Here is a 25,806-nt window from a genome sequence, read left to right on the forward strand (position 1 = left end):
AGAAGCAGGAAAAGTACAGGAGGACACAAAGACACAGGTGTCATTTACATGATGATGGTTACCCACAAATGAGAGCACGAGCATGATAACAAACCAGAAAAAGCAGTATGGTATACAGAGAGATAGTGTTGAGGAACAGGTTTGCTACACTGGAGAATACAAAGGATAAATAGGAAAAAAAAGGATGCGAGGTGACAATGAGCATAAGAGCTACTAGCCCGGTGGTAAAGCAATGGGAAATGATTGAGATATTTGAGAACTAGAAACTGGAATTGTCTACAGAATGTGAACGGGAATGCAGACTATTCAGCATCAAAACAGAAGATAAGGAGATGCACGGGCACAAGGCAGAGAGGGAGAGAAAGGGCAACACATGCATATAAGTATCAGAAAAAAAAAAAGAAAAAAAAAACCTGAACATGGTTGTAAGGTCTTGCTAAGGAGATCCTTCAGGTTTGTCAGCAAGCACGTCCAGAGCACGGGGGGGCTGTGCAGTCTGCCAAGAAGGCAGGTACGCAATTTGGGCCTTAAACTGGAAAAGACCAGAGAAGGAACAGCAAAGATCTGCTGATCATTCTTCATGCTGGAACAAGCAATACAGACATAACTAAAATCAAATAAAACTGATGCTATAGACCATCCTCCCAAAAGGGGCAATGTGCTACAGGAATGAGGAGATACAGAGCCTGGCTAGATTTAAGGAGGGGTCTGAAAACATGTGGTTTTGTCATGACTGCTTGTGATGCAGGAGCAGACTTAGTGGTGCAGGCAGTCTCACCACTTTCATATTCCAGGAAAAGATGCTGTGAGAGGCGCGAGTAATATTGGTGATCCTGGGGGCTTTTGAAATCAATGGCAGTGACTTTTCAAGTAGAGCACTCTGCATGAGACATTTGTCTTCACTGTAGCCATGTAAATATCCTCTTAGTCTAAATTCTAGTCAATGGGGATAAGATGCACCTACAAAGAACAATTTATCTCGTCTGCCTTAGGTGCCCGTTTTAGTATGGGATGAGCTGCCTTTTCAGAGACATCTCTCTATTAGCTGTAGATGGAAGCAAATGGTTTAGATTTAGACGAGAAATTGTAGAAGGCTAAACAAAACTGACATGGATCCCACACATGATGTCACCTTTAAGTAAAACCACTTCCAAGTGGTGGCTGGGAAATAACTTAATCCAAAAAATGTTCATTTCCAGTGTATGTGAGAACTTATATTATAAAAAAGATTTTATTTCTGTTTGAGATTTTGAATAACTGTGCCAAAGAAGCTACTTTCTAATAATAGACTTAATATCCCTAGAAGAAAACTTCATCATCTGCATGCAGTGTGACTTTGTCTGCATTAAAGTTACACATAAATATTTTTGTTTTCACTTATTAAAGTTGGAGGAAAAAAGGAGTGAGAAAAACACTTTGAAATGTTGAGATTTCAATGTTTTAGTTGTCACACAACCTGATCTTTCAAGCGCTAAAAATGTGAAATTTGGGGATATTTTTACTACTAATAATACGTATGTTTACATGTCACATTTCAAGCTCTCAAAAACATTTACAGGGTATGTTAAGTATTGCCAGCATGTATTTTCAGACAAATTCCTGAAAGAAAGACAATTTAGGTTGGAGTCATCTGCTGTAACTCGTCCGCCTACCATTTGGACATTTGAATCCAATGCACTTACACTATGTTCCTTTTATGACTGTTAATGCATCCCATCTCCCAAGGGCAATTCATCTTATGCTAAGACAGGCATTTATAATAGGTCAGAAGAATGGCTTTCCACCTATTTTCCTCCATTCAGTATCAATCAAGGCCAAGGTAATTGTCTTAGACATAGGTGCATAACTTTTTAATATCTAAAATTAAGGAAGACAGTCCTACTCTAAATATCCCAGCAAGACTCAGCTCTCTCAAGGATATGGTCTCCCTGTCCCCGTTAGCTGCTCCTACGCTCCTCTCGAACATAAAAATATTGTTTCTGCTATTTTTTGTCCAAGGGGCCTCCCACCCAAGGTCAGAAAGTGAGGCTGGATCAGAGCTGCAAACCGAGTCCAGCACAATGTTTACTGCACTGTGGTGCCTCCTGTTCCCATGCCTCTGTTTACAACCAAAAGCAAGATCAAGTCCAATTTATGTAGCTATTTGTATGCAAATTAGGGGATATTTTCAGATGTATTCATTTCATGTAGGAGGCAGGCAGCATTTAAAAATGTGTTTTTTCCCAGGATGACAGTGAGGTTTTCAGTTTCTATTTTGCTCATCCTGCATTTGTTGGCAGACTTGTTCCTGACACTGATTTATAACAGTTTTAAAGGCTAGTGCGTCACGCACATCATTGTATCCAACTGGGACTCTGTCTAAGTTTCCTCTCCTTCTTCCCTCCAGCAGAGCCTACCTGCTACCTTCCCCTCTCTCGCTATTTCAGAGCACCCTCTCACACCCTGTACCATGGCAGATGATCCACCTTCCTCTCCTCCAACATGGTCAACTCATGCAGATGCCAGAGCTTCCATCAATGCCTCCATTATCCTCATGCCAGGGCTTTTTCTGGCAACCTTTTCTCCAGTGTCAAGGTCTGCTTCCCTCTCCTTTGTCTTTCCCAAGCACTCTGACTCCTCCAGTTCCTTATCTGAGCCCCTCATCTCAGCCTCTCCATTCTCCTCACTGGATCCAGATTTCTCCTTTCTGTCTCCCCTCTCCCAAGCCTCTAGTGCCTGCTTCAAACTAGGCACACATCTTGTTCCTTCACCTACCACCCCAGCTTCTCCCATCACTACCTTATAGGCTTACTTACTTTATCTCCCTTTCCATTAACATTTTTGTATTTCCAGGTCTCCTATCTATCTACTACCTGTAATAATGTCTATGTTGTCTCAGTCTTTGCTTTATTTCTGCTCAATCTTAACTCTTTCCATGTGTATTTTTATTTCAGGTATCGCTATTTCCTGTTCTTCCTGTTTCTGCTCTTTCCTCTCTCTCCACACATCTCTCCCTCACGAGATACTTCTTCTTTTGCTCCTTCTGATATTTCCTCTCCCATATTCATCTTTGATGAGCTCTATATCACTGCTAAAAACTTTCTCTGTAACAAGCCTATTTCTGCTGATATCCAAGGTATAGATAATTTTCCTACATAAGGACATGTTCATCATTTAACCAGTTTATTAGCAAGCTGGGCTTTACCCATGTATTAAAATTTAGAAGACAGTTATAAGCAGGAGAAAGCGGACATTTTTGCTTCCAAAAGCATGTAAGAAAAATTTCTATCTTGATCACACCAGGGTGAATCTAGAGTAACCTCACTGAAGTCAGTGGAGCTATGCTAGCATGAAATAAAAATCATGATGGTTGTACAGATACCAGATTAACTTCCCTCAGCCCTCTAAAGCTCTAAAACCACATGTATAAAATAAATTAGTTTGTGTCAGGAAATGTTTCAGGGCAATAGAATTCTATCATCTTCCAGTACTGTTGGAGCAGACCCTGGCATGGTTTCAATACAAAATAGCACTCTCCCAAAATAGTTCTCTCCTGAGCACAAGCCAGGGACCACGCTCAGTTTGAGTGCCGACACCTGGTTTGGAAGCTAAAAGATTTAATCGTGCGCGGTCAAAGGCCATTCCACGCCAGCTGGCCCCTGTGTCAGAAAACTGTCACAAACACATTTGATTCCCTTGCATACATATTCTCTACAGTCAGCCCACTGTTCCACATTAAGGTCCTATCTCCATTGCACATATGTTAGTTCACTAAGACTGCACTCCGGAGCAAATAAAGAGTTGTCTTGGTAAGCACATCTCAATGTAGGGTAATCCACCCCAAGGTCTAGGTCCAGTCCTGAGTATGGGCTAGTCCACGCTTCTTCAGCCAAAGAACGTTCTGAAGCATTCCAGTGTCAGTGACAAAGACAGGATAGGTACTGGTGAAGGGACTGCTCTCCAGCTGGGGAGAGGACTGGTCAGGGACTGGTTCCTCCTGACCACCCAAAGGAAAGTATGGCACTCTGGGACAGCAGCTATTGGGTCTCCGAGTCCTGTGCTCTGCTACCAGAGTCATATTACCTCCTTTCATAAAGCTTTCAAGTTCTTCTCACCCTTGTCACTTCCCATCCTCTACAGTCCTGCAACATGCCTCCAGTGACACAATCACTCAGAAGGAGTGTCATGACAGGTCTCCACTGGCCAAAGGCATTGTCTGCCAGGATTTTGCCACTTGCACTAACTTCTAATCTGCCGCAAGTAAATAAAACCAAAAATCCATCTCCCAGAGGCTTAATTTTTTTAACATCAGTTACTATAGCCTATTATTTACTCGTTGTATTTACTTTCATATATTTGAGTGTTTTCTTTGATACCATAATGACTAGAAATCATCAAATTATATGTGTTTTTCCTTTGTGCTAGAGACTTTCCTGTTCTGGTAGACTGAAGGACTGGTCTCACAACTGTCAATAACTTACAGGCTCTTATTTAAGTATTTCTCCCAAGAAACAGTTTATTACAGTAGTTAACAAGCACTCACTTAGTAAACTGCCCTAAGACAAAGCTAAGGACAAGTTAATGGTGTAATAAATCAGTCATTATGTTAAATGATCAGTTTCCACTGTACCGTATTATTGCTTTATTGACCCCTACTTAAAGATTTATAACAGTAGTATTTTATTGTGGTTATAGGGCACATGGTTGTAATACAATAGGGTGCTTTTTAGCTTATGCTTCTCTTTTATTATTAATTTCATTTAGCGCTTGCTGTGGACAAAGAGCTGAAAAAGTTGGAAGCGCAACACGTGAGGACAGAGAAGGCCACTTTTGCTGAATGGAAGCAGGACAGTAGGCACTGAGGGAGTGATGGAACTAGAGGGATGCTTCTTGTTTGCCTCAGATCTGTAATGCAAACACAGGACTAGTGAGGTTGTGGACAAAGACCCACAGAACCTTCTCCTAGAGTTTTTCCAGCTGAAGATGTTACTACCCCCTATTCCACTTCCTCTGTTTTCCAGGCTATTTCCGCTTCCCATCCCCACCAATCAAGGGTTACTCTTCCCTCCTATCTAGTTGCAGATCTACTTTATTCATTATTTCCTTAACTGTTTCCGTCAGATTGATGCCAGGTTCCATGAGAAGTACTATGCCAGTTCTTCTGGAAGGAAATCATCTTGGTTTTGCTAACACTAGAAAGATATCACACGCATCTATACTGGAAAACATGAGATGGAGCATAAACTAAAGCAAGGGCAGCAAAGAAGAGATTAAGGCTGCAAAGGTAGGAGTCATCTCTGGGAGAAAGTGAGGATGTCCTGAGTCATCTGCAGTAGGAGACAAAGCGTTTGTGTATGTGTGGTGGGAGAGTATGGGCCTGGAGTGTGTGGTCTTGGGAGTTCCCAGGCCATTCGGGAGGGAGAAGGAAAGGGTAGGAAAGAGAAGGAAGTCAGAATGGAGAGAAAATCTACTGCAGCAATTGGTTCTTAGTGATGCAAGCCTTCAGATTTAGCATGTATTGAGCTCACGTGGCTGGTTCATCAAGAACTAAGTCTAGACCAGCTATAATTACAGCATATCAGCAAGTACTCACCTTTCCATGCTTTGGCTAAGAGTGGGAGAATTAACACACAAAACCTTCTCTTTCATGACCCCAACAACAGGATTGAAAACAATAAACTCTTCATCTGACCTCGCTGCACTCAGATGAGGATGCATCTAAGTTATTATTTTGTTGCTACTTTAAAGCTTTAAATTAGCTTTCAAGAGGACAAGGTTCTGATCTTGCTAACACAAGAAGATTGTCCTGTTGATAAATGTGGCTGAACTTGGATGCTGTGTCTGTACTAGCAAGCTAAACATCTCCAGGCAGTATCTCTGGGCACTCAAGCTCAGTCATCTACACTGCTAAATTGTTGGGGGACTCTTTGGTGTGGCTTTGGCCCAGGCCAGCTAAAATACTCCCAGAGAATTCCCAGGCATAACTCAAGATGTAATTTGGTCCAAGGATGACTGCTATACACAAATGCAGCCACCCTTTTTCGGAAACCTTTCTGCGTCAGCTGGCCACCATGCTTTAGAACAGTAAAAGGCCATGCCTAATCTAGTTGTACAGATGTGGCCAAAGTCTTTGAATCTTCCCCCAAACAAACAAACAAAAAAAAGATAAAATAAAATTAACCCAAAGGAAAAGTCAGAAGTTCACAGATGAGATTAAAGCTGGGGACTTGGTCAAGCACTCAACAAACTGGGAGGCAGGGCTGCCATTCAGAGGAACCCTAGCAAGTTGGAAAAGTGGTCAGGCAGAAACTTGTGATAGTCAACAGAGGGAAATGCAAAGCTGTACATTGGGGAGGAATAAGCCCACACAACAGTACACACTGACCCAACAGCTGAAGAGCAGTTTGTAGAGAAGAAAAGGGAGATCTTTTTGGACACCCCATTGACCTCAGGCCACTAATGTGCCCCTGTGGCAAAGGTGGCCAACAACATCTTTGGTTACATTAATGGCAGCTTTGCCAGCGCATCTCAGGAGGTGGTCTTTCCCCTCTGCGCAGCCCAGGCAAGACACATCTGAAGTGCTGGGTCCAGTTCTGGGCTCCCCAGTGCAAGGGAGACATGGACATACTGGAGTGAGCACAGCGGGGGTGACCAACCTGGCTGGGGGCTGGAGCACATGGCATATGAAAAGAAACTACGAGACTGGGGACTGTTTGCCTTCAAGACAAAGAAATTATTGCTGTCTGCAGCTACCTCGTGGGAGAAAACAGAGAACAGTTTCTTTGAAGCTGGTCTTTGAATTTGGCCCTGCTTTGAGCAGAAGGCTGGACTACAGGCAGATGCCCCTTACAGTCTTTTTTCCTGTGATTCTGCTATAAGAAGCCAGAGACAGAGAGGGAACCCAAGTTTGCAGAGCTACCCCTACCTACGTGGGGAAAGGAGAAGCAATCTTCCTGCAGCTCATTTCCTCTCCTCTACAATGCTAGACCTGTGGGCGGGAGGGAGAGTTGATAAACACAAGTTCTGGCAAGAGCATTGAGAGGACAGCAAGATGGAAATGGCCCTTCATTTTCCTGCAAAGATAATGTGGAAAAGGAAGGAGGCAGTCCTGAAACAACCAGCTCCAGAGAAGGCACTGTAAGTGGCAAAAGAAACATGGCCTCAAGGCCTGTAAAAAGGCATGAAGCTTCCCCGGCTTCTCAGCAAGGATTTTTTGGTTAAAGATTATTCTGGAGAAAGGGGGGGGGGGGGGGGGAGGAGGAAGAAAATTCTATTTTCCAGCTGGTGAAATTATGTAGGACAAATTTGTCAAGAAAAGCTGCTCACCTCCTTCATATGAATTTTGCTGCATTCATGAAAATGAGCTTTCTTTCAAGGTCAGTTGGAAAAGAGCATTTAGAAAAGGATGGCATGCTGGGGCACCCTCTGCAGCCACATGCCAAAAGGGCCGACACCTGGTTCTTATCTGCTGTACACAAAAGTAAATAATGAGCAACTCCACTAAGTGGTGTAAAGAAATGAAGAATCAGGTCTTTAATGTACTGCTGGGAGACAGGTAGTAAAAGTGGTATTTTCGACATCAACATAGTAATATAGTGTTTCTATAAGAGCATTTATAAAGACAACTTTTCTAGAGTTTTTTTACTGACTTTTGTGCTAGTCAGGATCCATATTTGTGTTTGTCAAAGCCATAACTGAAACACACACAGACACTTTCAACCTTGTTTTACGCTACCTCTGTCTGATAGCAAAATCCACCCAGCAATGAGAAAAACATTCAGTTGGTTCAGCCTGCATTGAACCCCCAGTGTCTCCTGCTTTGCTGGTAGCCCTACCTAAATGAGACATTTCAAGTTGGCTTGAGGTATGTCTACATGATCAGCTATATCACAGCAAGAGATGCAGTGAAATACAGCCCCACTCAGCTCCATGCATAAGAGATTACCCTTTAAAAGACGACATCAGTTGCAAACAGATGTTATCTCCACATGCGTTCCACCTCTGGATTTTACTAATCTAAAGAGTTCAGAGCTTCAGATCACAGCCAGGGCCAAAATATAGAGAGATTTCAAATCAGGCTATCACAGCAAGACTTTTGGCACTATTAACATTTCATGGCACTAAGGAAGAGAGATATGGATATTGCTTAAGTAAGGAAACCACAAAGACAAACCCCATTTTCTGTCTTTATCAGGACATAATCCTTCAGTGTTGTCACTACAACTTTTTAGCTGGCATATTTTAGTCCTGTCCACAGGGAAGGGAAACGGAGAGAAACAGAATGGCCAAAATGTTAGGATATTCTGTGTAAAACGTCAAACTTCTACAAAGAGTAATGGTGTATTCAGTGATGAGCCATATAGCAACGTAGCCACAGAAATTGCAATTTTCAACCAAGGTGAACAGAAATATCCTCAGGAACATAAGATAAATGTAATCCACAGAATTTTCTGTCAATCCTTTTGTAAGAAGAGCTGAAATTAACTAAGAACTGCTATCTGTACTGATTAATGAGACCATAGCGATTTACCCTGTTATCCTTCAGATTTCTTACCAGAATATTACTTGTGTATGGCTGGGCTAAAAGGCAAGGCCACCTTCACCTGAGAGCCTGGCTCACTGTTTGGCAGACGTTCCTAGCCAGTCTATTTTATGATTCATATTGCTAAGAAGAAATGTATTCATTTAAGTTAGACACAAACCTGGAAGATGTTCACATCTCTGAGCCTGAACAGCACAACTAACAGTATATGACCAGTATGACAAACCACACTTGATGGTCTTACACACTGTTATATAATTAGTAATAGAATTTCCCTATATTCAGTCTGCAGTCAACCAGCTTCAGACTGTATAGCAGTAGGGATGACTATATGACAGGAACTTGCCTGAATCATGTAATGAGTTTTGCCACCCTGCAACCCATCTCCCTCATATCTTTATGGTGAGTTATCCTTGATAAACCAAAGATTAAGAGGATCCCTGAGGAAAGGGACATGTTTTCTGTGAAGTGCCTATCTGTAGGCATGGCAGATACAAAGGAAACTATTTATGGGAGGTTATGTTTGTAAGATCCTTACATTGCAATGGTGCGCACATCCAGTCACCTCCTGGAGATGCTTGGGATTTTGCACTATTAAGTGGCTGTGGAAGCTGTGTAGAGACATCTTTTGAGTTTAATGTAATTTTTTTTTCTGTTTTGAGGTGGATGAAGGAAAACCTCAGGGCAGCCTCCAGAGAGTATTGCTATCTTACCTATGTTTGACTTGTGTCTGACAAGGGAATGAACAGGTCACTTTGGAGACCAGCAAAAAAATGGGCCAAGTAAGGGAATCGAAATGCTGGCAAGCACATGATGTTTGAGCCTGAAGACTTGCAGGGGACTGCAATAACATAACACATTAAAAAAAAAAAAGATTGGGAAGGTCGCATGAGACAATTTCTACCATTTGTATGACATAGATTTACTGACCCTTTTGGCCCTGTTGCAGTAGATGCCACTGACACAGAAATGTGATAAGAGACATAAGAAAATGCATCTATCCATGAGCATGCAGGACACCAGGAACCTCAAGCAGAAAAGCTTTCAGGGCTTTGGTCTCTGTTTGCCTGAATTCACATCAAGAATACATAAAGAAACGTCACCTATTACAAGGGGAGAGTTCACTTAGTATCAAACAAAATAGGCCTAATCCTACATAGGATTAAAAGAGAAAACAGGAGAAAATACGTGGAACAGTCTCAAAGAGCCTACCCATGCCATCCAAATGCAAGGATTAGTGCTGGTCAGAAAACTGGACTGGTTGTTAGATTGTTTTCATCTTTCTTTGAAAAGCCTTTTAAAAATACCTTTCTCCTCTACCAAAACTTCAGGAATTTTGTGGATAATGTTGGTGGATGAGAGGAGAGCAACAGATGTCATATACCTGGACTTGTGCAAAGCATATGACACTGTTCTGCATGACATTCTGGTCTCTAAATTGCAGAGACATGGATTTGACCAATGGACCACTCAGTGAATAAGGAACTGACTGGATGGTCGCACTTAAAGAGTTGCAGTCAACAGCTCCATGTACAAGTGGCGAGCAGTGACAAGTGGTGTTCTTCAGGGGTCAGTACTGGAAATGGTGCTATTTAACATCTTTGTTGGTGACATGGATGTTGGGACTGAGTGCACCCTCAGCAAGTTTGCTGACAACACCAAGCTCTGTAGGCCGGTCAATACGCTGGAGGGAAGGGGTGCCATCCAGAGGGACCTGGACCAGGCTTGAGAGGTGGGCCTATGCAAATCTCATGAAGTTCAACAAGGCCAAGGGCAAGGTCCTGCATGTGAGCCGGGGCAATCCCAAGCACAAATACAGGCTGGGGGATGATCGGATTGAAGAGAGCCTTGAGGAGAAGGTCTTGGGGTTGTTGGTTGATGAGAAGCTCAATATGAGCCGGCAACGTGCGCTTACAGCCCAGAAACCCAACCGCACCCTGGGCTTCATCAAAAGAAGCATGGGCAGCAGGCTGAGGGAGGTGATTCTGCCCCTCTACTCCACTCTTGTGAGACCCCACCTGGAGCACTGCGTCCAGCTCTGGAGCCCTCAACATAAGAAGGACATGGACCTGTTGGAGCAGGTCCAGAAGAGGGCCACAAAGATGATCAGAGGGCTGGAGCACCTCTCCTATGAAGATAGGCTGAGAGAGTTTGTGGTGGTCAGCCTGGAGAAAAGAAGACTCCGGGGACACCTTATAGCGGCCCCTGAAGGGTGCCTACAGGAAAGCTGAGAGAGGGACTTTTTACAAGGGCTTGTAGGGATAGAACAAAGGGTATTGGGTTTAAACTGGTAGAGTGGAGATTTAATCACATATTAGGAAGAAATTTTTCACTCTGAGGGTGGTGAGACACTGGAACAGGTTGCCCAGAGAAGTTGTGGATGCCCCATCCCTGGAAGTGTTCAAGGCCAGGTTGGATGGGGCTTTGAGCAACCTGGTCTAGTGGGAGGTGTCCCTGCCCGTGGCATGGGGGATTGGAACCAGATAATCTTTGTGGTCCCTTCCCACCTAAGCCCTTCTATGATTTCAGGAACAGGAGGTTCTTTAAAATAAAATATCAGTGTTTTCCATGGGAAGTGTACATTTTTCATTAAAGTTTTATCCAATAACAGTTGTCTGTTGAAAGTGCCTATAATTTCCACAGGAATAAAAAAATGCAATTGGATTTGTTTGAATTGCTGTTGCTTTGCATGCAATTTTCAAATCCCATATATTTTCAGATGCTCTAGGTTTAGGACTGGTGTCTTATCTCTGGATCCCAAAAGCACACATCCCAGGGGTAGATATGACACTCATTCTAAGCAGCGAGACACCTGAATACAGCTAGCTGAAACAGCTGGATCATATACAGTCTGCAAGACTTCATTCCTGGGACCACTGCAATGTACCCCTTCAGTCCTTAGTCGCACGGAAAGGGAAAAAAAAAAAAATTTGAGAATGTGATCTTTGTCAGTGTGCAGGCACACACCTTATTATTCATAAGCAAAAAGATTATAGCTCCCTGACTTATGGTCCCCACGCCAGCCTGCAGGCAGCAATGCCCTGTGACGTTGCTCTTGGCAACAAGCAATTTTAAAAGTAAACCACTGATCTGCCATGCTACTGCCCAGACTGACAGGCAGAGCAAACTATAATGTCACTAGTAGTGTGGTTACTTTCTCATCACTGCTGCCCACGGGCCCAGTCAGGGTCGATGGCCATTGCATTAATGTTTTGCATATTGGCTATAAATATTACAATATAAATTGTCCATGACACTCGGAGCTGTGCTGTGATATATAGATGTGCTCAGGTGGACAAAACACATGACATTAATTCAGCCTATGAAACAGAGTTACAAAAAGTAAAGGAAAAAAATGTCTGGAAACTATACCTCATATGTATAGTTTTATATGTACCATGTAAGTGCCCATGTGAGAAACCACAGAGCCTGTAACAAATGCGATTTATTATTCACATCTGACTGCTTTTCTTGAATTCTGGTCATTAATCCATCTTCTCTGGGATTACCTCTTAATGTTTCAACCTCTACCCAGCTTTCAACAAATGGCTTAAGAACATGTTTTCCAGGTCGCCCTTCAAATGTGGGCTTTATTCCATATAGCTACATGTTCCTGAGGTCTGGGATGAGTAATATTTAGTTCTAGAACAGTTGCAGGTATAAAATCCAACACAGTACAACTCATCCAGGCTGCAAATGCAAGCTCTGTCCTACCAGAAAACCAGGAATCACAATCAGAAAGGACAAAAAAAAAAAAAAAAACAACAAAAAAACAGATTCTATTTTGTATGGAAAAAACTAGCATCATTTAAATAATTACCAGAAAGTCTTTGAAACCTGTTTGGCTGGATACCTGGTCCTAGACAAGTCTGATCAGAAACTTAGTCTTCATTGCAACATTCGGCAGTTGTCAAAAAAGAGAAGAGCACAGGAAAACATCATTATGCCACTGTGCCATTTCACAGTGTGATTACACTTCAGATACCTCATGGAGCTCTTGTCATCCTATTTCCAGACCAGTTTAACAGAGCTGTGAAAGGTAGTGAGAAGGGCAATAGGGATCATCGGGAGGATGAAGTAGCTCTCATATGAAGGGTCACCCCTGTAAACCATGACTGGAGAAAAGCATATCCAGGAGGATATGACAAAGGTCTGCAAAATCTTAAGTACTATGGAGCAGATGAAATCACAGAGAATCACAGAATGGTCACGGTTGGAAGGGACCTCTGGAGATCATCTAGTCCAACCCCCCTGCCACTGTGAAATGGGTCACAACTCCTGTTATTTCTCATGCTATAAGAACTAAAGAGTTCCCGGTGAATTTATCCAAAGTGATTTTAAAAGCGAGCAGAAGGAAGTCTTTTTTCATATGGCATAGAGTAGTATTGTGCTATTCACTGATGGTCTGTGGTGGGAGTCACCCACAGGAAAAAGTATTTATCAAGCGATTGACTGAGTGAACATGGGATAGGCGGCACCTCTATACGATCATCTGCATGCAACCCTCGTCTCCAAAACCCCAAAGCAGCTGATTTCTGGGAGCTGACGAGTACAGCAAATTCAATGTCACTCTCTTCACATCCTCCTGTCACCTTTCTCCTCTGCATCCGCCGTTACAGGAGAGATTTCTAGACTGACCCAAACAGCAGCATTTAAAAGAGAATGTATATGCTCTAGAACATTGGTAAGATTATTTTGCTGTAAAGTGTCTGAACACAGAGGGAAGAATAACCCAGCAAAAACCCTGGAGGGCTTAAAAGCTCCTGGTCCTTTCTGCCAACCCCCTGGGGACAGCTTGGCTGTATAAGGCATTTAAGAAGGCACTGGAGATTTATATTTGTGCACCTGCATCACTCCCAAAGAACACAGGATACATATGCACAGACTACACATGTGCAGCGCTCCTGTGGAATGAGCTGGCTAGCCAATTCCGGCTTGGCCAGCCTAAAAAATTTATATTTTATCTCACCATCCTATAAAAACACGTAAAACGGGGCAGGTGCAGGAGGGGAGGGAGAGGAAGGGGCAGGGTTTCACTCCCAGCTTACAACCCAGACAGCCGCCCCTGTGGCAATGCTGCACAACAGCTCGCCCAAAAACACAGCGAGCTGCAGATTTGGGAACGGCTCATTTTGCTGGCCGGGGCTGCTGGGAGGGCTCCCGCTTCCTCCGCGCAGAGGGCAAAGTTGTTCCACGCTTTGCCCTGCTCCTCCTTCCCAGAGTAATTTCACGGGGCCCGTGTGTGCCGTAAATTCGATAAAGCAGGCGGGCTGGCAAGATCGGGTAACCAGACAGAGGTACACACAAACAGAGCGGGTTGATGGCTCCTATTGCTCCTTGTTTTTCCAAAAGTCATTGGAGGCCAGTTAAAATAAAGCTGACATGATGGTGAAATAGCGATTAGCCTGTTTTCTGCCAGCATTCCTGGAAACGCAGCTCATAAAGCACACTGAATCATATAAAAGTCTTCAAGGATTCAGCAAGAGACAGGAAAATTAATCTTTTCTTCATTGGCATCTATTTTTGCTGTAATGATGAAACCATACTCCTTCAGTTCTTCTGAAAGTTAAAGACTTTTATTCAAAGAGGACCTGACTCTGCAATCCAGTCATGTTGAGTAACGTTTCAAGGGGATTTTGCTGTGACAGCTTGCAGAAAAATATATTGTTTTCGTACGAATCAGGCCAGCAGAATGGGTCTTTCAACTTTTGTCACTGCTGTAGTAATTTTCAAGCTGGCAATCAGGAGCAATACGAAGCGCCAAGTAAAATATTTTGTATCCCTTATTCAACAGTCTTCTAGAAAGTACATGCCATGCCATCTTAGGGGACCCATTGCTTAGAGTAAGAAAAGGGTTACAATAATACACCATACTTCCACCAAAAAGAAAAGCAACTGCAGGGTACGCCGCTGTTAGACTGTTGTGGAAGCAGAAAGCTGAGATGTTGGACAGCACAAAACTGCCCAAATTACTCTTTTCAAAATCCGCTTTCTACTGCTAACACCGCCACACCTCTGTTCCCCCCAAAACCCACAAAAAAATAGATGGGCTACTCTTTGCAGGTCAGATGGAGATGCAACCTGATGTTCCCTGATAGTCCATTTAAGAAGTATTTCAGTAAGTAAGAAAGCTTTCTCCTTAGCTCTTTTTAAAAACTAAATAGCAGTACACCGTAAAAGCAGAAACAACCTTTACACTCATGCACAGATACTCGGAATGTGGGTTATTTCTTCTAAAAGCATTCAATAAACCACACTACCTTTTCCCGTAGTCCTCCAAGAAGGCATCTCAGGGGCCACCACTTGCGCAAGGGAAGCAGGAAGATTTCAGTTGTTTTTTTACTAGGGTGGTGGCAGTGGCAGTAGGGATACCACAGCTCGGGTCACAAGGGGACGGATGGCAGGGTTCAGATATAGAAAGGGTCATGACTGCGGTGAAGGAGAGAGTGCTGCTGCTTGGCTCTCCTCGGAAGGCCAAATTTATGTCTGCTCACCTCAGCCCCACGGGGGGAAAATAAAAAGTTCAAAGCACAGCACAGCAATAAAAACATATTTTTTTTTCAGACAACATATTTCCTTATGCGCTCTGCAGCATCTAACTCTGTCTTCTTTAATGTCATTGGTGTTTGTGGCTATAAAATTCCTCATCACAAGCCTTTTAATGCAAGATAGACTTTTCTACAAAATCAGTAATAGTCACTGTTCACCTCATAAATACATGAAGCAACTGATATTTTATGGTGCTATCCATGCCTCATCAAGCATTAATGTATTCCTTGTAAACACATATTCTTTATTTGGTTAGGACAATAACAGTGCCACGTGCCAGACTTACCATTAAATCCCAGTTCTCCTGTTTGTAATGGGCTGTAACAGATGTTTTATCCTCAAAGAATATCCTTCATTCCATTTTCTGCACTAAACACCCCAAAAATCCTGCATTATTGATCTGTACCAGTTTTCCCTCATTGCCTTTCAAATTACCACACAGAAAGCACTTTGCCGCAGACACATGAATAGCTGTTGGGAGGTGAGTGATTTATATCCTGGCACAAGAATGACTGAGAATCACATCAATGATTTAAAATGTAGCCAGTGGGGGGGGGGAGAAGAAAAAAGAAAAAAAAATCCTCATAAATTACAAGCACGTCATTATAAAGCTCTCCCAGACTATAAACATCTTGCACTTTAGCAGCCTGCACCACAGGCCATTTTAAGAGGTCGATGTGCCACCTCAGCTCAGGGCAGCCACCAGGTCAGGAGAGCCCGGTGCCCTCATGCCAAGGGCAGGGTGGGCTGCTGCCAAGGCCAGGCTTGAAGACATGGCCAGCCAGGGATGGTTTTAATGGCTGCACCGATTCTCTGTGTAAATGCCACCTTAGCCACGGGTGTGCTTCGTTAAAGCTTAGGCAGAGGCACCAGGAAATGCTTGATTTCCATCACGCTGTAATGGTTAACTGATTGCCAGAGCTGGGACCGGGTCATGAGTTCTCTGCAACCACCTCTTCTTTTTTACCTTGTTTTACATGCTATGAAGTAAGACCAGAAGAAACCAAACGAATCATAGTTCAGCTAGTTTCATTTCATTTGGTTCTTTTAAGAATAACCGCATTTTATATTCCAGAAACTACTGTGTTTAGCTCAGCCAGCGGTTTAATAAACATATGTTCTCTTCTAATAGCCTACCGACAAGATGGATAAATCAGCTAGCAACTTTAGGTCTGGCACAAGCTCCTACCTGTTCACGTGAAACCTCGTGTAGCTTGGCTTAGAGCACAGTTTACTTCCAATCTGCTTTCTAGAAAGCTGGTCACCACCTGGAATTGAAAGCACGGCATTTTAAAACGTTGTCTCTAATACACATAAGCCACCAAATCAGTCAGCATACACCACCCTGTCTGTACATACCTGTGCTGTACATCACCACGTGGGTGAGACAAAGCTACAATGTGCCGTCAGGCAGGGAGGAGGTCCCTTTCTGTCCTTTTATTAAGTTTCACTGAATAAAGCTTCAACTGCAATTGAGAAGCTGGAACTCAGATAAAAATGACTACTATCACAAATCAAGCAAATAGATATTTCCCTTAATATTATTAGCGGGATTCAGCTCAGCAGAATATGTCTGCAATAAATATAATCAAAGATACACAGAGAATGCCTGCTGATAAGCCACACTGCAATTTTACTTGATGTTTTCTTACAAAATTGTGGGTTTCTACCTGCAGTAGTTTGATTAAGGGGCATGTGCATTTACTAACAGTGACATTACATTTCATGTCTAGACAGCTTGGTGGACACCAGGTGAGACGTTTCTCTTTCACATGTTTTTATGATTCAGAAAAAAAGTCTGTGTTTACTCCATTAGTGCTTTCAGCCTAAATGCTAATTGATTTTCAGTGGTTACTCAGTTCATTTTCTGATTCTTTCTTTGACTGTACAGACCCAAACAACAGTATTTGTTCTACTCTGGATGATTTACAGATAAAAATTTTATTGACCTTGTTTGTCAAACCCATTTTTCTATGAAATTATGTCATGCTGATTTTACTACTGATTTATATTAGGTGAACTTACAATCCATATAGAAACTATCAGCTCTTAAACAAGTTTTCTTGCCACTTAGATGAATTATACACTACACAGGATAACTGCATCCTATATAATATGCGGCATTACATATTGCAATATGTAATTACATGTTGTGATATTTAATTATGCAATAACACACTAAACATGTACCATTGTTAGACTGCTAAAAAAGCCAGTGCGATTGGATAAAGTGTTCTCAGTTCTTGGGTAAGGGGCAGAATCCAGATGGTCATAGCTATAGCTGGAAATCTATTTAGGTGTAGCTTACTCCTACTTACTACATGCTCCTGAACACCATGGTCAGACCATCTCTGCTTCATGTTGATCAACTCCCTGTGCCATCCTTCCCGCTAGCTACATGCAAAAATGTTTTCTTCTATTCTTATTCTAAGGAAAACTCAATTTTCTCTATTCTCCCTTGCTCTAACCATAAATCAGCTTCCTGTCCTCACACTAACCACAGCATAGAATCACAGAGTAGGCTGGGTTGGAAGGGACCTTCAAAGGTCATCTACTCCAACCCCCCTGCAACGAGCAACTAGATCAGGTTGCTCAGAGTCCCCTCCAACCTGACCTTGAATTTTTCCAGGGATGGGGCATCTACCACCTCTCTGGGCAGTCTGTGCCAGTGCTTCACCACCCTCAGAGTGAAAAATATCTTCCTTATATCTAGTCTAAATCTACCCTCTTTTAGTTTAAAGCCATTAGCTCTTGTCCTATCAAAACAGGCCCTGCTAAAAAGTTTGTCCCCATCTTTCCTGTAGGCCCCCTTTAGGTACTGAAAGGCCACAATAAGGTCTCCTTGGAGCCTTCTCTTCTCCAAGCTGAACAACCCCAACCGTCTCAGCCTGTCCTCATAGGAGAGGTGCTCCATCCCTCTGACCATTTTTGTGGCCCTCCTCTGGACCCGCTCCAACAGGTTCATGTTTTTCCTCTGCTGAGGACTCCAGAGCTGGATGCAGTACTCCAGGTGGAATCTCACCAGAGTGGAGTAGAGGGGCAGAATCACCTTCCTCGAGCTGCTGGCCATGTTTCTTTTGATGCAGCCCAGGATATAGTTTGCTTTCTGGGCTGTGAGTGCACTTTGCCGGCTCATGTCCAATTTTTCATTCACCAGTACCCCCAAGTCCTTCTCAGCAGGGCTGCTCCCAGTGCCTTCATCCCTCAGCCTCTATTGATACTGGGGGTTTCCCTGCGCTTGGCCTTGTTGAACCTCAGGCATCTCCAGCTTGAGGTGTTATTGATAACATAACTTGAGATGCACCTATCTGATTTTCATGGAGGAAATCAAACCAGCAAATATTTTTACTGACTTCAGATGTGGGGCCCGGTGAGAATGAGCTTGTCCTGATTCAATTCCAGTTCAAGTTCAACAAAACTTCAAAAAAAAGGCTCAGGTTCAGGGTCAGCCCTGATGCCTGAAGCAATCGCTAAGGGTTTTTAGCTTGGTGTTGGCTCAGCTCCTTGATCCTAAAACCCCCTTCTACCGAGGAAGACAGTTCTGTGCCCTGCTTTTGGGGCATGGACTGTTGTTTGTTGGTTTTTTTTTTTATGAATGTGAAATTTCAGCTGCTAATGTATTGAGAATCCTATGGGACCTTAGTATTGGTGATTTTGTGCCATTGTGAGTTTAGACAGGTTATTATCTCATCTTTTATTCAGGTAAACCCTTGAATTAATTTGTTAAATTATAACAATGAGATTTGTTATTACAAAGGAAAGAAAAGAGAAGCCAGAAGCCGCTGTGGGTACTTCCTGAACAAACAACATTCGGAAACCCTTAGAATAAACCATATATTCAGTGAATGCAATTCAGGAAATCAATTGTGCTGAAGACTGCTTTATGGTGTTAGGCGCTGAAATTATGGTCCTGTTAAAGTCAATGATTGTTTTGCCACTAACTTCAACTGGGCTGGGATTTCATCTCCTCGGTCTTGCTACTGGAGAGAGAGGTTTGCTGGAGGAAATAGGGCCAGAGAAACACCACCGCAAAAACAACACAGGAAAGGAACTGTACGTGAGCAGAGCTAAATCAGGTGATAACTCAAACACCTATTCTATATAGGTTCAGGCGCTGACAACAGGTGGAGAAATGGGAGGGGAAATAAAAGCACAACTGTGCTCTGAATTTTTCATTATACCTCAAAAGCACCTCAGTATAGAAAACAAGATTAATGGTTTCATAATACAAGACCAGACCCTCTTGCTTTCCGCTAAAGTAGCAGAGAACAGGAATTTCCATCTTGTTGCCCGAGTGAAGCATACAGGAAGAACTGTACTTTGTGGTGTGGACTGGTTGTTAGAGCAAAGCCATTCGTGTAAATGTGGCACTGGCTCTCTTTGCCCACACAGCCGAAAGGCTGTTTATCTTTCCATTTTTTTTTCAGTGATCTAACTGGGGATCCATCCAAAAAGAAGATGAGCTGCCTATCATTGTCTTCCACTCATTTGAATGCTGGAAGATACTATAAATATTAGTAAGATATTATAAACATTAGCAAGTCCTGTTAGAGCAAAATACGCTTAGAAATCATCACAGGCAGAGATGGGGAAAGCTTAGCAACTCATACTTCCAGTTCTGTGCTCGGTTCCCCAAACCAAACTTCCTCTAGTAAACATCAATGGTGTCCAATTATGGAGTTTATAACCCAGATTCATTCAGAAGCTTTGAAAATCTGCAAAGAAAGATGCTGTGTTAGAAAGTTCAACAGCTATATTTTACTGCAAGGAAACTTAAGAAAGAAAGGAGAGAGGAATAGTCATCATAAACTGAGAAAAAAAATGAGAGGGCAACATCCAGGGCAAGTCATGCGTGTCTGAGAGGAAAACCCTGGGCCAAAGGAAGAGTCAGCCTTGCAGGAGAGACATCTCAAGGAAGATGCAGTGGGACAAGTGGGAGAGCAGAGCTCAGTGTAGAAAAGGGTGTCTGGAGAGATCAGCATAGTAACAAACACAAACACACATGCTATATAAAATGCCTAGTGTAAGGACATCTCAACTTAGTGTCTAAAGAGCACAGAAAGTGCAAAAATGAAAAAAAAAAAAAAAAAAGGAGTGCTGTTCTGTTTGGTGTGGTTTTCCTTTAAATATTAATGCATCTCAAAACCAGCATTTCTTACAGCTTCTTCTAGTCGGTAGCACCGGATGCCAAGAATGCAAATGAGCAGCTGCCCTTCCAGCCCCTATTTTGGATTTTACATAGTTGAGAGAATCTTTAGACCTTAGAGCATATTTATTCTTTCATTTCTTTTGCTAAAACAGTCTGCAGCCTGGGTAAACACTGAAGACGGCATCAAGCCAAGTGGTTTGTCTACATAGGCAGCTTTTTGTTTCTCCAGCCTTCATTTAGATTTACAGCTGAGCAGTTATAAGCAGTGGATGCACCCTGGAGAATCGCTTTCAACCCACGCAAACAAAGCTGAAATCTGTGAAGTTTCCTTCTCACGTCCAGGTTCAACCAGTTCAATTGTCCATATATGTCTCAGAGATGATCCGGGTAACCTATTGAATAGCCCATCAGAAGCACTCACCACCATCCCAGTCCCACGAGGTCCACGTGTGATCTCAGACCAGTATATGTTAGCACAGGTTTTTTAGCACTAGCAAAGTTTCTTCTGATTGCTATCAATATATAGCAGGTTGAATCAGACTGACCTTGGGCCAAGGTGTTGCTACTCAGTTGAAGGTTCATGTCTCTACCTTATGGTCTGAAAGCAGTTCACTTAGCATCAAAGTACTTAAAATTTGCCTTTCTGTGAAGCGTGTTGGGATTTCTAGTTGCAGAACTAATGAAATATAGATTAATGGTTAATCTAACAGCTAATCCAATGGCTAAAACATGTGAGGGAGAGTGATGAATCACTGGTTCAGGGCCCATCTCCGTCAGATAAATAGCTTGTTATACCTCACCTGTCACATTGGATTGCCCTCACACTGCACTCCCCATCGTATTCATACTGCCTGTCCATGTAATAACGCTCTGCCCAAATTGGGAGTGAGCTGAAAGAACCCGTAAATACCAAAGTACACCTAAGCACGTAACCCACATCATATGAATAGATTCTGATTGTTCTGCAGACAACTACGTAATGGAGAGTCATCAAACAGAAACAAGATGATTGATATTTACTAACTTTGAGGTTCTTGATTTTAGTAATTCGAATCATATTAGTGAAATTTTACTGTTTGGTTTTATGTGCAACAGTTCTATAATCATACAGTTTGCCTTTATGCAGCTCTTATATAGCTCCCTGAAGTCCACAAGACAGCTGAATAACTACCCTTTCTAGTGGGATAAAGTTCCTATTTTAGCTTTATTGAGACTGCAAACGGAAATCAACTGCTGATAAAAAGCTGAATTTTGCCCAGCCTGCACCCTGAGTCAGTATATGTCTATATTTAGATGGATGAATACACAACATACTTGTGGTAGACCCATTTATTTTGTTTTAGTTGTAACGGCAGCTTACGGTCTGAAGCTACTCAGAACCTTAGAGGAAGAGCCAGGGGTGAGGAGGTCATGGGTGGTATATAGCTGAGACTGGTAAACCTGTAAGTATCTACCACCTCTACCTCAGTGACGTATAGCACTAGTCAGTCTATAACTATGAAGACAAATTTATTGACACCACCTAAAGTGAAGTGAAGCAGGGAAGGGTAGCACAATACAGGTATCTTTAAGTTCTCAAGTTGTATATAAGTATGTGTGCCTAAATATATACCTCACTTGTTTCAGTTTTGGGAGACTAGGCTTAATATTATTACATAAAAGTTTGCAGATAACAGAGAATAGAGGGAAGAGGCGAATTTACATCTCATTTAATAATTTCATATATATCGTATATACATGCATATTATATACATAAAAAATATGGTCTTAAGGCTTCTTTTGATCCAAACTAGCTTAAAATGATCAAAAGTTCTGCATTTTAAACGTTTGACACAGAAAATTTTGTTTGATATGATTCTGTCTGGGTGCAGGCATAGCTGGTTATCTTTTTAGCTTACACAATACAGTTGATAAAGTTTTAAGCTTGGTGGAATAAGATAACTGAAAGCCTAACATCGGAAAAACTGTCGGAATAGGGAAGGAAAAGAAGGTGAATTTAATTTAACTCAGATATTATTTGTATAATAGATTTTCAGCTAAAGTAAACTAATCCTTAGTATCAGCATTAGAGTGACTCCGCTTTCCTAAGGCTTTGTTTCCTGGAGTCTTGAAACAAAAGGCTACAGTGTCATTTTCTTCCTGCTGCCCTGAGTAAAACTTCAAAGCCACAAACAGTTGATCACAGGATCTGACAGAGCAAAATGATTGTGGCAAATGTGTCAAACCTGGAATGTGTCTTCATGAGACGTATAGCAGAGGGATAGTACTCCATCATGTCTGGTTTAAGCTTGAATCCATATTAAGGCAGAAAATTAATTTTTTTATTCATCAAATTCTTACTAGTAGGTTATGCCTTTCGACAGGCAAATAATCTTATTTTATCCTCTTCTACACTACAATTAATCTACAAATAAGGAGATATCCAAGGTTTGCTATAGTTTATAAGCTTACACTCTTTAGCACAACTTTCTAGTAACAACTTTTGCCAATTTTCCTCTGGGGAGTTGGGTTTTAGTCACAGTGATTGACTCCTTTTGTCTCAGTAGCTACATCTGCAGTGTATTTAAAGCAAAGGTCCAAGACCTGCCTCAAGTTCAGATTTCCCTTCAAATCCTGCGCTCACATGAGAAAACTCAGACTTCTGCTACGCCTTTGCACGAACTCAGGCAGGGAGCTACTTGCACGGGCAATGGGCTGTGCATAGAATCACAGAATCAGAATTGTTGAGGTTGGAAGGGACCTTTAAGATCATCAAGTCCAACCATTAACCTAACTTGACAAAACCACTTCTAAACCATGTCCCCAGGTACCACATCTACCCTTTTTTTAAACACCTCCAGGGATGGCAAATCCACCACTTCCCTGGGCAGCCTATTCCAATGTTTAATAACCCTTTCAGTGAAAAAAAAAATCCTAATATCCAATCTAAACCTCTCCTGACATAACTTGAACCCATTTCCTCTTATCCTATCACTTGTCACCAGGGAGAAGAGGTCAGCTCCCACCTCTCTGCAACCTCCTTTCAGGTAGTTGTAGAGAGTGATAAGGTCTCCCCTCAGCCTCCTCTTCTCCAGGCTAAACAACCCCAGTTCCCTCAATTGTTCCTTATTAGACTTGTCCTCCAGACCCCTCACCAGCTTTGTTGCCCTTCTCCGGACATGATCCAATACCACAATGTTCTTCTTGTAGTGAGGTGCCCAAAACTGAACACAATACTTGAGGTGGAGTCTCACCAGTGCCAAGTACAGCAGGACAATCACTTCCCTAGTCCTGCTCACCACAGTATTCCTGACACAGGCCAGGATGCCATTGGCCTTCTCGGCCACCTGGGCACACTGCTGGCTCATATTCAGCCAGATGTCCACCAGCACCCTGAGGTCCTTTTCTGCTGGGCAGCTTTCCAGCCACTCTGCCCCAAGTCTGTACTGCTGCATGGGGTTGTTGTGACCCATGTGCAGGACCCAGCACTTGGCCTTGTTGAACCTCGTACCATTGGCCTCAGCCTATTGATCCACCCTGTCCAGATCCCTCTGTAGAGCCATCCTACCCTCAACAGCATAGCATCTCTCATCAGACAGCCACGCGCTGGTCGTCAAGATCACATCCTCACGGGTCTCCTTCCAGCAGGGTACCTGCATTGCCTGACACCGAGGTACCAGGAGCTGCTGTGTGGCAGAGCCTGCAGGCATGCAAGAGTCAGGGAAAATGTCAGACTTTAGCTCATTACCCGGCCCTTGTTTTTAGGGAAACAGCCTAGGCACAGCCAGTCTCTGTACCTCCTTTTCCCCACTGCACTAGTAAATTTAGTAGTATATCTATAGTGTTGCAATGCAGCATCGAGATGCAGAAAGTACTGGCTGACATCCCAAAGCACTACAGATGGCTTAGTACTGCATATGGGAGCATATCGCATAGTCTTTTACTTTTACATGGGACGTATAGCTCCTGGGCTGGAGCTGGGGGTGTGCTTGGGTTTGGACAGAACAAGCTGGTATCTCTCTGCTCTGGTCCATGCAGGCGCAGCCCAGAGCTGCTGTATCATCTCTCTCCAGTGTGGCTGCAGAAGGAGGCAGCTGCTTCCACTCCTTGCTCAGCCACTGACAGGGAAGCAGAGAAGCCTTTGAAATTATTAATTAGTGCCAAAACTGAACTGCTAAGAACACCTATTAAAAGTCTTGCCAGAGATGGCTTTTTTTCATGCTTGGGATTGCACATTTAGCAGAAGGGAGGGGAACAAAGAGGATATGAGAAAAATGAAAGAAGGTGGGTGATTTTTTTCCTTCCGAGAAAAAATGAAAGAGATTATTTCTCAGGTTGTTCAGTAGTTCAGGATCGTATCATTTAAACTAAACTGTTTCTAAATCAATATAATCTAGGGTCAACTCTTATGAACACTCTTAGATCTTTTTTTTTTTTTCTTGGATGAATTAAGGCAGACAGATACAAAACCAACTAGCACATGAAGTGAGCAAGAGTTGCTAAATGCATCTTCTAGTATTACATTTTTTATTTTATTTTTGATGTGATGAAGTTGGGCTCCATTTTGCAAAGATGTTATAATAAAGAAGGTAAAGATTAGTAAATCTGGTGACTCTGTAGACTCTGTATTTTTTTCCTTCTGGTGATAACTGCCCTTTTTTTCTTCTGTAATGAATTTATCAGAGGAAGAAAGAGTTGAACCTGCTTTTTGTTGGTCATCAAAAAAACTATTCATTTGCTTCCAACAAAAAAGTAGTATTGCCTAGCTGAGAGAGTACCAAGGTAGAACAGAAGAGAGACTTCTACTAGTCTGCTGTGTGCCTGTGAAACAAATCATATCACCTCTTCATTCCTTAGTTTCCCCAGTAGACTAACTTGTCAAGTGTTTGAAAAAAACATTGATGAAATACCTCCATTTTGTGAGAATCCACTGAAGACAAACAGGTTGGACAAATGTCACCAGTGGAAAAACTTGCCCGCTGCTTAAACAAAAAAGATCAGTGCTGATATGCAAGTAAAAAAGAGTACAGTCTATCTTTCAAATCTCAGGCTGAAATTCTAACTTTGGCAGCTGGGAAACCCAAACACATTTGCCTTTGAAAACTAATGAGACAAACCCATGGATCGCTCTAGTGCTATTCATACTATTGCTTCTCACAATAGAAGCATATTTTGAGCCATAGGACATGATGAATTATACCTACTCATCTTATAGTAGACAGGAAAACCCCAGATATTACATGAATTCACCGAGCGGTACAAAATGCTATCACACATCTTAGTTCAGGAAGCTAAAGAAAGTGATGTTATTCTCCACTGTGTCTTTGTTTCCCCTATATATAGCATCAGCTCTGATTTCTCACTTCTACAAAGGTGCGTGAAAACGTTTTTAGCTGGGCACAAGGAAGACTTTCAGAAAAGCTCTGCACTTTCATCCTACAGACTCCATCCAGCTGACACAGGTGCTCAACTTTAGTCTGCTGCTCCTTCCTCTCCATCCTTTCACAAACAGTCCTTCAAGGGTTCATTCCTGCCTCCCTCCATGGAGAATTTAAGGTGCAAACCTTCATCTGGCCAGGGCAGAGCTGGTGGGACAGTGGAGGTGCTG

The sequence above is a fragment of the Charadrius vociferus genome, unplaced genomic scaffold, assembly GCF_000708025.1.
Source record: "Charadrius vociferus isolate BGI_N301 unplaced genomic scaffold, ASM70802v2 scaffold697, whole genome shotgun sequence".
NCBI lineage: Eukaryota > Metazoa > Chordata > Aves > Charadriiformes > Charadriidae > Charadrius > Charadrius vociferus.